Source organism: Micromys minutus, assembly GCF_963924665.1.
Source record: "Micromys minutus genome assembly, chromosome: 8".
NCBI lineage: Eukaryota > Metazoa > Chordata > Mammalia > Rodentia > Muridae > Micromys > Micromys minutus.
The window spans coordinates 1662751-1675575 of NC_137977.1; the positions used below are offsets into that span (position 1 = coordinate 1662751).

Here is a 12825-nt window from a genome sequence, read left to right on the forward strand (position 1 = left end):
TTTTGTTTTAGGATGAAATATTCTATAAATGACTGTTAAATCCATTTGGTTCATAACTTCTGTTAGTTTCACTGTGTCTCTGTTCAGTTTCTGTTTCCATGATTTGCCCATTGATGAGAGTGTGGTGTTGAGGTCTCCCACTATTATTGTGTGTGGTGTAATATATGCTTTGAGATTTAGTAGAGTTTCTTTTATGAATGTGGGTGCCCTTGTATTTGGAGCATAGATGTTCAAGATTGAAAGTTCATCTTGATGGATTTTTCCTGTGATGAGTAAAGAGTGTCCTTCCTTATCTTTTTTGATGACTTTTGGTTGAAAGTCTATTTTATTCAATATTAGAATGGCTACTCCACCTTGTTTCTTGAGACCATTTGCTTAGAATTTTTTTTCCAACCTTTTACTCTGAGGTAGTGCCTGTTTTTGTTGCTGAGATGAGTTTCCTATATGCAACAAAATGCTGGGTCCTGTTTATGTATCCAGTCTGATAGTCTATGTCTTTTTATTGGAGAATTGAGTCCGTTGATGTTAAGAGATATTAAGGAATAGTGATTGTTGTTTCCTGCTATTTTTGTTGTTAGAGGTAGAGTTATGTTTGCCTGATTTTATTCTTTGTTGTTTGTTGCAAGATTAGTTTCTTAATTTTTCTAGGATGAAGTTTCCCTCTTTGTGATGGCGTTTTCCATCTATTATCTTTTGTAGGCCTGGATTTGTGAATGGATAATGTGTAGATTTGTTTTTTTCCTGTAACATCTTGGTTTCTCCATCTATGGTAATTGAGAGTTTTGCTGGATACAGTAACCTGGGCTGACATTTTTGTTCTCTTAGGGTCTGCATGATGTTAGTCCAGGATCTTCTAGCTTTCATAGTCTCTGTTGAAAAGTCTGGTGTAATTATGTTCGGTCTGCCTTTATATGTTTCCTGTCCTTTTTCCTTATTGCTTTTAGTATTCTTTCTTTCTTTAGAACATTCACTGTTTTGACTATTATGTGTCGAGAAGAATTTCTTTTCTGGTCCAATCTATTTGGGGTTCTGTAGGCTTCTTGTATGTTTGGGGTCATCTCTTTTTTTAGGTTAGGAAAGTTTTTTTTTCTATAATTTTGTTGAAGATACTTACCAGGCCTTTCAGTTGGGAGTCTTTGCTTTCTTCTACACCTATTATTCTTAGGTTTGGTCTTCTCATTGTGTCCTGGATCTCCTGGATGTTTTGGGTTAGAATCTTTTTTGATTTTGCAATCTGCAGGTGGGCTGCCTGTCCTGACGAAACTCCATCTTCGTCTCTTAGCTTGCTACAATGCAAAACTTTAAGCAATGAATTTGACTTCTAGGATTGAAAGCCCAGCAAGGTTCAGGTACTTGGTGCTAGAAATGGTGTATGAAGAAATACATAGTAACAGCCATCAAGGAAACTCAGTCCAAAAATGTGTACAGAATGTGAAAATGGAACAGGACAGGACTGGGGCAGAGAACTGTGTGCCTCACCAGGGAAAGTAAGATTTGTCCACTATGGTTAGAGCATAAACTTCAGAAGCTGGCATCTGGACACAGCTGTATGAGGGGAGGAGACTGCAGGGATCAATGGAAGCACAACCTGAAGAAGCATCCTTTAGATGGTCACTATTGTGGAGGTAGCAGTCATTCTTTCAACAAGAGAGTTCCATGATTAGATTTCTATCACAGGAAGAGGGGCCGTATGGACAATGGCTTGAAAGAGCAGAAAGAACACGGTGAGCACACTGAGTGGAAGAAGTGTGGACAAGGAGAGGATGTGTACACCTTCATAGCTTGTGATGTGCACTGCACTAGACATGTGCCATCTGCAGATTGTAAGATGGCACAAGATGGAGATTCATTTGAATAGAGGGTGCTTTTGGAGTAACCTGTTAGGAGGAAGCAGGACAGATGAAAGGAAAAATCCTGGAGTCGGGAAAACCACTGCTGTTGGTGTAAAGTATTTATTTTTATTTATTATATCTATGTGAGTACACTGTGGCTATCTTCAGACACACCAGAAGAGGGCACCAGATCACATTACAGATGGTTGCGAGCCGCCGTATGGTTGCTTAGAATTGAACTCAGTACCTCTGGAAGAGCAGTCAGTGCTCTTATCCATTGAGCCATTTATCCAACCCAAAGTATGTATGTATGTATTATTTTATTTTATTTTATTTTGTAGGAGCCCACAGTTGAAAGACTTTGAATTTTAAGAGATATTGACCATTTTAGAGGCAGTGATGTGTTGGAACTAGAAAAAGACTGTGGGATCTTAAAAAGCTATTCATATTTTTATTGTGAGATCTTAGGTTGAATGAGAAAGAAAAAGTTATGTTTTAACAGTGATGTGCTTGTTTGTGAAGTTGGCAAGGGGTCAATAGTGCAGGACAGTTTTATGAATTTATGAAGACTCCTGGAAGTCATTTTCTTAATTAGTTATGGAAGAGGAAGGGCCCAGATCAATCTGGATTGTGCCATCTGGGGATTGGTGGTCCTGGCTTCTATAAGAAAGCCTTGAGAAGCAAGCCAGTAAGCAGCAGCCCTCCCTGGCCTCTGAGATCAGCTCCTGCTTTCAGGTTCCTGCCCTGTTTGAATTCCTGTCCATTGTTTGTTCATTAATAAGCAGTAGTTTGGAAGTGTGAGTCAAATAAATCCTTTCCTCTCTGGGCCGATTTGGTCATGGTGTCTCATCTTACCAATATTAACTCTAATAACCGCCTAAGCCTAATGACCTCCCAATAAAATAGCTTCATTATAAGGACTGAACTGAGCAGTTATTGTGTATCCTACAGTGGTTTATGCTACTCTAGATTCTAGATCAGTGGTTTTTAAACCCATGAGCTGTCAACCCCTTTGAGGGGTGGTGGATGAACCACCTTTTTACAGGGCTCACCCAAGACAATCAGAAACACAATAACAGTATGATTCATAACACTAGCAAAATTACAGTTGTGAAATAACAGTGAAACCAATTTTATGGTTGGGAGTCACCACAACATGAGGAGATGTATTAAAGGGTCTCAGTAATAGGAAGGTACTTAGGACACAACAGGACATTGGTTATATATTTTTATAATGTATGTACCTTGGTTTAGATAATGGCAGTTTATACACACACACACACACACACACACACACACACACACACACACACATTTTTTACTGGTTTACAGACAATTAAGAAAACATTTGGAGAAGTGGGATACCTGTTTGTTTCTACACCTGGCATCATGAACTTGGTTGATCCTTTTCCACCCTGCCAACAAGATGGAAAAGTTGTCTTTGAGATGGGCTGGATTCTGTCAACTGTTTACAACTGAAACTTGTTCAGCTATAGGGATGTGCCTGGGTCCCCTATGGTCTGGGACCTTGACTTTAGTTTCTCCCTATGATTCAATGGGGTCTGGAAATGAGAAGGTGGTTGTTAGAATAACTTTCTTTTGCTTGTTGCCAACAGGTTAAAGGGCACTAAAAACTACCATAATTACCGACAATGGAAGAAAGAAAAGATACAAGATTTTGGAGATTTGTATGTGAAAAAGAAGTTGCAGGAGACAAAACCATTTGTGTGTGTGTGTGTGTGTGTGTGTACAAAAGAAATGTTAAGACTGAATGCTACTGAAGAACAGAATTCATAATCTGGTTTGTAAAAAGCAGTATTGAATTTTATGACATCATCCAATTCATAATTTTTTTTTTTTTTTGCACAACGAATCAATGAGCTAGGTGTACACTGGTTAGAATAGTGTCTCACAGGAAAAGTGTGCCCAGACACAACGTTGTATCAGATGATAACAGCAAAAGAATAAGGCTTCCCCTCATTTTCCAAATTATCTACCCTCTTCAGCTCTCGTTCTCTTTTGTAAATAAAACTGTTCGCCCTAACCGATCTAAATACCTTCAAAAATATTTACAATCCAAACCAAACGAAACCAACAAAGAACACATTTGAAAACGCTGCCCTGAGAGACAGGTATGAGAGTTCCAGCTGGGTACACTCAGATCCAAGCTCTCCCACTGCTCCCCATGGTGCTGAGGTCTCTGGGGTGCGGGTCAAACGTCCCAGCCCCGCGACATTCTAGAAGACAGCTGCGCAGTTGCCCAGAAGTCACTGGAAAGGAGGGTGAGGGGCTAGGAAAAACTCCCAGAAGTCACTGCGGCCTGGAGCCCCTGGGGACAGCAGGCTGGCAACCCGGAAGGAGTCATCGGTGGGTGGGTCTGGACTTTTAGTTCCGGAGCACCAAAGGTTCCTGCTTCCTGCTGTCTTTCCCGACCGGGGCTGTCAGAGCTGGTTTGCCTGCTCTCTCCATGGCTGAAGTTGGACGAAGGAGCGACCAGAGACGGGCGAAGCCCGGGCAGAGACGAACACGATGGTTTAGAGACGTGCCATTTGCGGATCATAAGGTTTCAGAAGTTGGAGATTTTGAACGGAGATTGCTTGTGGACTGACCTACTAGCAGGAAGCAGGACAGGTAAAAGTAAATTCCAGGAGTTAGAAAAACCAGCTAGCAAGTTACTGTTGCATTGAATTGTGCAGCAGGATGGATCCAAAGTTACAGGTGAGGTGAGCACACGTGTGTGCACATGCCTACTGCAGGCAGAGCCAGTGTCAGACCCACAGAGCTAGAGAGGACGTGGTACCAGCAGGAGATTGCCAACAGGAAAGAGGAAGTGCTTAATAGCACCCCATCCCTCTACCCCACACTGTAGTGTCTTCCTCACAATTCCACCCCCTACCCTCGATAACCCTTTAAAGGTCCCATATTTCTGTCTGTGGATTCATTGGTCTGTAATGACTGCTTCTCTTGTGTAATTCCTATTGTATGGCTTCGGCTGGCATCTCAAAACCTTATTCCCTTTAATTCTGGGAGTCTTAACAGCTTTCTAAAATTTGAAGAGTTCTTGGCTGCTTTTCTGTCTCTTGCTCATCCTTTGGCAAAACATCTCTTCCCTAAACTCCCCTCAGTTAAATCCTTTGAGCATGTAATTGGGTTTCTTCTGAAGTCTTGATCCACTGTTTATATTAACCCCACGTTCATTGATCAGTGTGCCATTTTGTCAATACCTTGGTTAATTTGTTCTATTAAATGGGGTATAAGCGATTGCAGTCATATGCTAAAAATTAACTTTACATCTCGATCATAGCCTCTCTTCCTCCTCTCTTCTCAGTCCTACCCTTTCAAATCCTCCAGTCATTACCCCTCCTCTTTTCCTCAGAGACGGAGCACCTCCCCCCTGGTACCAATCACCCTGGGACATCTAATCCCAGAAGGACTAGGAACCTCTATCTCATCCAGGCCCAACCAGGTAGTCCGGATAGGGAAGAGAGTCCAGTGATAGGGAATGGAGATCGAGACCTCCCTTTCCCATTCATGTTCCTATCCCTCACTCCCCACCCCCCACCCCTGTGTCCACCCATCCACCTACCCCCTTGCTCCACTTGTTAGGAAGCCCACATGAAGACCAAGCTGCACATTGCTACAAATATGTAGGGGTTCTAGGCCAAGCTCCTCCATGTTCTTTGGTTGATGGCCCAGGCTCTGTGAGTCCCCATGGTCACAGGATTGTTGACTCTGTGGGTCTTCTAGCGGTGACCATGACTCCTCAGACTTGCTCACTTCTATCCCCAACTCTTCCACAAGACCCTCCAGGCTCAGGCTGATGTTTGGCTGTATGTCTGCATTCTGCCTCTGTCAGCTGCTGGATGAGGCCTCCCAGGGGCCGGTTATGCTAGGTTCCTGTCTGCAAGCATAGCACAGTACCATAAATAGTATCAGAATGGGTGTCAAGTTGGAGCAGTTATTGATTGGCTGTTCCCTCCGTCTCTGCTTTATCTTTATCCCTCACGAATTTTGAGCTGGATGTTTTGTGGTGGGTGGAGTGATGTCACTGATCCTCCTCTGGAAGTCCTGCTACAGGAGGTGGTAGGAATCTCAGCATAGTCTCCCCTATAGATGCCCTGTACCTTCTCCCATCCCAGTCCTCCAGCTAGTCACTAGAGATGCGCCCCTCATCAGTTTTCATTCTCACTCTCAGCCCTCTCCTGCCCCTTCTCTTCCCATACCTGATGGCCATCCCCAATTCCCTCCTCTCCATCCACATCCAGTGACTATTTAGTTTCCCTTTCTGAGAGATTCGCACATCTGCCTAAGGTACCTCCTTATTACCGAGTTTCTCTGGGTCTGTGGACCACAGCATGGTTATCCTGCACTTTATGGCTAATGTCCATTTATAAGTGAGTACATTCCTGTGGTGGTTTGACTATGCTTGGATCATGGGAAGTGGCACTATTAGGAGATGTGGCAATGTTGGAATATATTTGGCCTTGTTGGCAGAAGTGTGTGTATGGTGGGGGGGGGTTGAAATCCTCCTTCTCGCTGTCTGGAAGACAGTCTTCTGGCTGCCTTCCCAATCAAGAACTCTGAGCTCCTGCTCCAGCACCATCTGCTTGGATATTGCAGTGCTTCTGCCCCCAACCCCCATGATAATGGACTGAACCTCTGAACCTGTAAGCCAGCCCCAATTAAATGTTATTCTTTATAAGAGTTGCCTTGGTCACGGTGTCTGCTCACAGCAATGGAAAGCCTATATCAGGGACTGGAGCAGTGATATACCTGACTGTGCTTTTGTTTGGAGGAATATGAACTTTGGGGTACTGAACAATAACATAGGTGTTTCTGTCTCTAGGTTCCTTATTCAGGATAATATTCCCAAGTTCCATTTATTTTCCTACAAAATTCATGATGTCTTTGTTTGTAGTAGCTAAAGAGTATTCCATTGTATAGATGTACCAACATTTTTTAATCCATTCTTCAGTTGAGGGACATATAGTTTGTTTCCAGTTTCTGGCTATTATGAATAAAGCTGCTGTGAACATAGTTGAGCAAGTGTTCTGTAGCACAGTGGAACATCTTTTGGGTACATGCCCAGAAGTCATATAGCTGGTTCTTGAGGTAAAAGTATTTAGAGTTTTCTGAGAAACTGCACTTGGTCTGAGCCCTGGGATCTGAGATGCTGCAACTCTTTGAAACTGTTGTAGGGACCAGGGTCTGAAGGTTCTGTTCTCTGGCTCCTCACAGCCTCTTACCAGTGCTCTCTACTCCTGCCCTTCCTCTTCTGGCCACTGTCAGAACTGTTCCGCAGCTCCTATTGTCACCAGCAGCTGCTGCTAGGACATGTTGGGTTACCTGCCTCTTTGGAATAGCAAAGGAGAGCGTGGAATACCCACGTGCTGTTCAGAAACGGATCACTTAGGGGTTGGCAGTGTTCTCACTGGCACAGGATGATTAGAGTGAGTGGGATCTCCAGTCAGGAACAGAACGACCAGTGGATTTTGGTTTATGGGAGCCACAGGTGGGTGGGCTGCCAGGTCCCTGGCTGCCAAGCTGCAGTTGCTGGAAGTTTGTGCCAGAAAGCCAAGGGTTCAGGAATACACACCAGAAGCTGGGAGCTTGTTGGTATCAGCACTGGGGACAGCCCCAGGCAGTATCTATTTTAGTGGCATAGGGCTCTGTGACTCCTAAGGTGCCCATAGATCTTCAGCTATCAAGTTGTTCTCCTGTTTGGATCCACTTCTGTGGCACAAGTGGATCAACCATCTCCAGAACGTAGCCAGTTCCCGTGGCTGTGCTTGTGTAGCTGCCAAGGTGCTCCCAAGGCTGCTGCACACCACCTGTGTTTTCCAGCCTTCACACCACTCATGTTTTCTAAATTCTCATTTCCCTAAATTCCCTGCAAGCTTATCCAGCAGTACTGAGAATAGGCAAGAAAAGGCCACTGGAGACGTCTTTCTTGACTTTTGTTGCTATGCCAGGAAAGGCAACACTGGTGAGTTTGTCCCAGTGGGGTCACTGAGCACACTTGAGCTGCCTGCTTATAGCCCTGAGGATATCTGGAGCTGTCATAGCCACTGTGTGGCCAGAGCCAGTAAGTTTATGCTTTAGATTAGCCACAGCCTTCCTACCAGTCATGCATGATAGTTCCTCACAGGGAATATATGTGTTGGGAAGACACATTACAAGTATATCAAAGACACGTATGTTACATAACTGTTGAGTACTGATTGATTCTGCAAAGAAAGTCACACATCCTGCGGCGTGGAGTAGTGCTGAGGGCATTGTCCTTAATAATGAAAAAGTCCGTGGTGATGCACATCTTTGTCCTGAGCCTTGAAGCATAAGGAGACAGCTCTCAGACTCGGGACAGAAATTCCACTCTGAGGGATAAGAAGATGGCTTTTTTATGATCAACACTTAGTTTCACATGAACACTGAACACTGAGATTGAAGGGAAACTAATCCTGTTCTCTTTTCCTTCTTCAGCAAAGCTTTTAGAAGAAACAAAACAAAGCAGAGCAAAGAGGCAGAGAAGTTCAGTCTGGGAGACCTTTGTGGAGTGCGTGTGTGCATGTGTGTGCATGTGTGTGTGTGTGTGTGTGTGTGTGTGTGTGTCTGTATCTGTTTGTCTGTGTATCTGTGATGCTGAGAAAGGTTTATTAACTCGCTAACCTGCTTGTAGTTAAAAGATTACGTCCCAGGTTTCGGCACCAATGTTAGGAAAAGGATGAAGAGAGTGGGGTATATGGCTCACAGAGGTGCTGTGAGGCCTGGAGGTGACGGGGATACCTCTGGGGATCCACGTTGGGAATCTCCCCACTAAAGGATCAGCCACACGACGGTATAGTACAGAATAGAGTTTATTCAGGTCATGGGGGAGTTAAGAGGGTGGTAGAGGCAGAGAGAGGGAAGAGAGGAAGGAATAGAGGAGCAGAGGCCATAAGTACGTGGAGAGGGGGGAAGGGAAGGGAAAGAGGAGGGGTAAGGGTGAAAGAGCAAGAACAAGAGAGAGCAAGAGAGAGAGAAGGGGGCAAGCAGCCCCTTTTATAGTGTCAGGTCACCAGGGCGGAGCATACCTCGAAATAGGGTGGGGTGTACCTGGCTGTTGCTAGGTAACTGAGGGGTGGGGTTTACAGAATCCCAACACCACTCCCACTCTCACCCTGGATGGTGGATGCACGCAGTCTTGTTACAGATCAACAGGTAAGAACAGATTTTCCTCCTAGAAGCACATTTTATTAATAGGTTTTGTGAAAATCTGAAGAAGTTTTAAATTATTTTTTAATCGTGTGGAGGAATGTACACGGGTACAGATGCACATAAAGACAGGAGAGGGTGTAGGATGCCCTGCAGCCGAAGGTCCAGGTGTTTGATGGTGCTGGGAACAGAACCAGATCCTTTATTAGAACCGCGGGCATTTGAACCACATAGCCATTTCACCTGCCCTGTAAATTACACAGGATTACACTATTTTTAGTAAACGGAAACCCAGTCCTTCTTAATGATGAACCCAAAATAGCGCTAACATAGACTGACGTGCTATCCGGGAGGGTGTGAGGTCACTGACGGATCTGTGAGCGTGATCTTGCTTGGACGTGTTACCCTTGATCAGGGATTGATCCGGTGGTCTGGCTGTCTAGGCAGGTGCTGCTTTTTCCCTCTCCTCACTCCACTTGAGCCCCATCCTTGGTCAAAGAGGAGACAGAGGAGAAACATTCTTTGGGGAAGGGTAAAGGACTAGCAATGCTTCCCTACTAGAACCTCTCAACAAGCTTGCAGTATTGGTTTTCAGGAACGGAGGCGCATCTAAATGAGTTACTGCATGTGGCAGTGTGCCTTTACATCTAAAAACAAGCAAACAGACATTTTAGTGCTTAGAAAAGACATTTGCTAGTTCTGTAGTTTGAAGCATTTTGGGATAGGAGAAGATTCTGTAGTTAAGGCCTTTGAACAGAAAAACATGCCATTAATCTCTAGTAGATTTATTATATGTATTAGATTTTAAATCACTCAAAAAAATTCTGATTGTCCTTAATATAGTGATCATGAACTTGAGTGACCACAAAACATTTCTCAATTTCTCTATGTGTTGAGGGACCAATTTCTGTGGAAATTAGAGTTTGAAGGTAAAAATTACAAAGACTATAATTTAAGTCATAGTCAGAGGAGGGTCAGTTTAACCTTAAACATAGTAGATAGATTCCTGGCAAAGCACAGTGATTGTTTGAGACATTACATGCAACTTTCGGACAAGTCTTTTCTAGTTATTTTTGTTTACTTTCATGATTTCAGTTAATACATCAGGGCCATGGTCAAAGCCATGGAAATTTCAGATGTATTGTCAAGGCTGACTCTCCTGTCGGTCGGAGAGGCGTAGTAGAGGACTATGTTGTCTAGTCAAACACAATGACATTGTCATTTCATAAACACCCTGCTCTCTGTGTACTGGACAGCACCTGAGCTTTGATATGTTTGTATGCTACTGAGAGGGGACATTTCATTGGTTACAGTGGGAAGTCCCTCGTTGCAGGTTAGTTAGCAGCATCTAATTAGCATGGTCTCTCAGCTGGTAGTTTCTGATTGGTTAAGTTTACAGTGACTTGGCCTCAGTTGCTTCTAAAGGAACATGAGACACTAGAACAGCGCTCTGTAGTCTTTTGTCAACATGACTCAACCTAGAGTCATCTGAGAGTAGGGAGCCTCAGTGTTAAAAAAAATGCCTCCAAGATTGGGTTATAGCAGGCCTGTAGGACATTTTCTTAATTAGTGATTGAAGAGGAAACTCCGAGACTGTTGTGGTTCTTGCCATCCCTGAGCTCTATAAGAAAGCAACCTGGGTTCTATAAGAAAGCTGGTTGAACAAGCCACACAGAGCAAGCCAGTAAGCAGCACCCCACCATGACCTTTGCATCAGCTGCTGTCTCCGGATTCCTGCCCTGTTTGAGTTCCAGTCCTGACTTCCTCTGATGATGAACAGTGATCTGGAAGTGTGAGTCAAGTAAACCCTGTCTTCCCCAGGCTGCTTTAGTCATGGTGTTTCATCTTAGCCATCGTAACCCTAAGACAAGGTGTGCTCAGATTGTGGGACATGGCTGTGACAGACCTGACCATGTTTCTGGGAGGACCGTGGAAGGACTTTGGAACGTTGGGCTAGAGGAGCCATTGAGTGTTGATAGCTCAGAGAGCTGTTGTGAAGGAGCTTGGAAGATAAGAATGTTGAGATCACTGTACGATGGAGGCCTGGCTTGTGAAGGTTCAGAGGGAAGCAAAGACTCTGCCAGGCTATTTGTGGGGAAAACCTGTGGTATCAGGTCAGCCAGGGCTGAAGAGTCAGCCACAATTAAGAAGAGCCCGGCACCATTAAAGTGAGACCTTTGAGTTACTGGGGCAATTGATGCTTGATTAATTGGGCTGAAAAGTTAGCAGTGTTTAAAAAGAGAGCAGATCATTATGTGGAATTCTTCTGGGAAGTGTTTTCTGTTTCCTGAGAGTCAGCACACATAAGCTGTGTTCTAGAGGTGGCTGAGGTTGGAAGTTAAGAGTCACCCAGGTGGGACTGGTTTTGAGGTATGAAGGGGTCATGAAAAACAGCCGAGGCCTGTACAGCACTGTGGGGCTGGAGTTCCTGAGGCTTCTGGTGAAAGTGCAGCCCAGTTGCAGCAAGAGACCCAAGCATTCTGGAGATGCCAGTACCATGGGATGACCACCAAGACAAGCAACAGTGATGGACTGGAGGCAGCTGGATTCCAGAATACAAGTTGTGTGTGCTGCAGCATGTAGAGCTGGAGAAGTGACCCAAGCCCCGTGGGGAAGCCCAGAAGACTGTGAGTGGATCCCAGATAATTGGACATTGAGTTGTTTGTAGTGTTGGAGTAAACTATTTTCTATTTTGTAAATAGCCCACAGGTGAAGAAAGACTTTGAATATTTTGGCCATTTTAGAGGGACTCATTTTTTTTTTTAAAGATTTATTTATTTTATGTATTTGAGTACATTGTAGATATCTTCAAACACACCAGACACATCAGATTCCATTACAGATGGTTGTGAGCCACCATGTGGTTTCTGGGAATTGAACTCAGGTCCTCTAGAAGAGCAGTCAGTGCTCTTAAACGCCAAGCCATCTCTCCAGCCCTGAGGGACTCAACTTTTAATGTGTTTGAATTAGAAAAAAAGACTTTGGCATTTTAAAAAAGTTATTCACATTTTGGATGTGAGATCTCAGGAATGAATGAGAAAGGAAAGGTTTTGTTTTAACAGTGATGTGTTTGTCAAGTTGACAGTGGTTCAGTTGGGCTGAAGTTTTATGAGTTTTGAAGATTCCAGTAAGTCATATTCTTAGTGATGGAAGGGAGAGGGACCAAATCAATGTGGATTGTGCCAAATGGGGGCTGGTAGTTCTGGGTTCTATTAGAAAGCATACTGAGTAAGCAAGCCAGTAAACAGCAGCCTTCCCTGGCCTCTGAGTCAGCTCTTGCCTCCAGGTTCCTGTCCTGTTTGTGTTTCTGTTTTATCTTCAGTGAAGCACAGGGATGAAGTCAGATAAGTTTTCCTTCCTAGGCTGCTGTGGTCACAGCATCACAGCAAGAGCAAGCAGTGAGTGTAAGACAAGAACCACCTAAGCCTAATGGCCTCCCAGGGAAGTAGCTTTATTATAAGAATAGAATTGACCTGTGATTCTGTCTCTTCTATAGTTGTTTGTGCTACTCTAGATGAGTGGTTCTTCACCTGTGGGTCAGGACCACATGGGTGGGGGTTGAACAGCGCTTTCATAGGACTCCCTCGAGACCATCGGAAAGCACAGGTATTTACAGTATGACTCATAACAGTAGCAATGAAAATAATTTTATGGTTGGATGTTACCACAATATGAGGAACTGTACTAAAGGGTCGCAGCGTTAGGAAGACTGAACCACTGCTCTAGATGAAGACTCCAAAATAAATTTGAATGTGTAAGCATTTTATTAGAGGAAGAAGTATCTGTGGAAAGGATAGAAGGC

General features: G+C 44.0%; 1 protein-coding gene across 1 annotated transcript in view; it reads left to right on the forward strand.

The window, feature by feature from the left end:
• Nucleotides 1–4309: 4309 nt before the first annotated feature.
• Nucleotides 4310–12825, forward strand: part of IMPACT (impact RWD domain protein) — a 36724-nt gene continuing 28208 nt past the window's right edge. The window contains exon 1 of the mRNA XM_080920251.1: nucleotides 4310–4463. The gene's annotated coding sequence lies outside the window, so the exon portion shown is untranslated. The remainder of the gene's footprint in view (nucleotides 4464–12825) is intronic.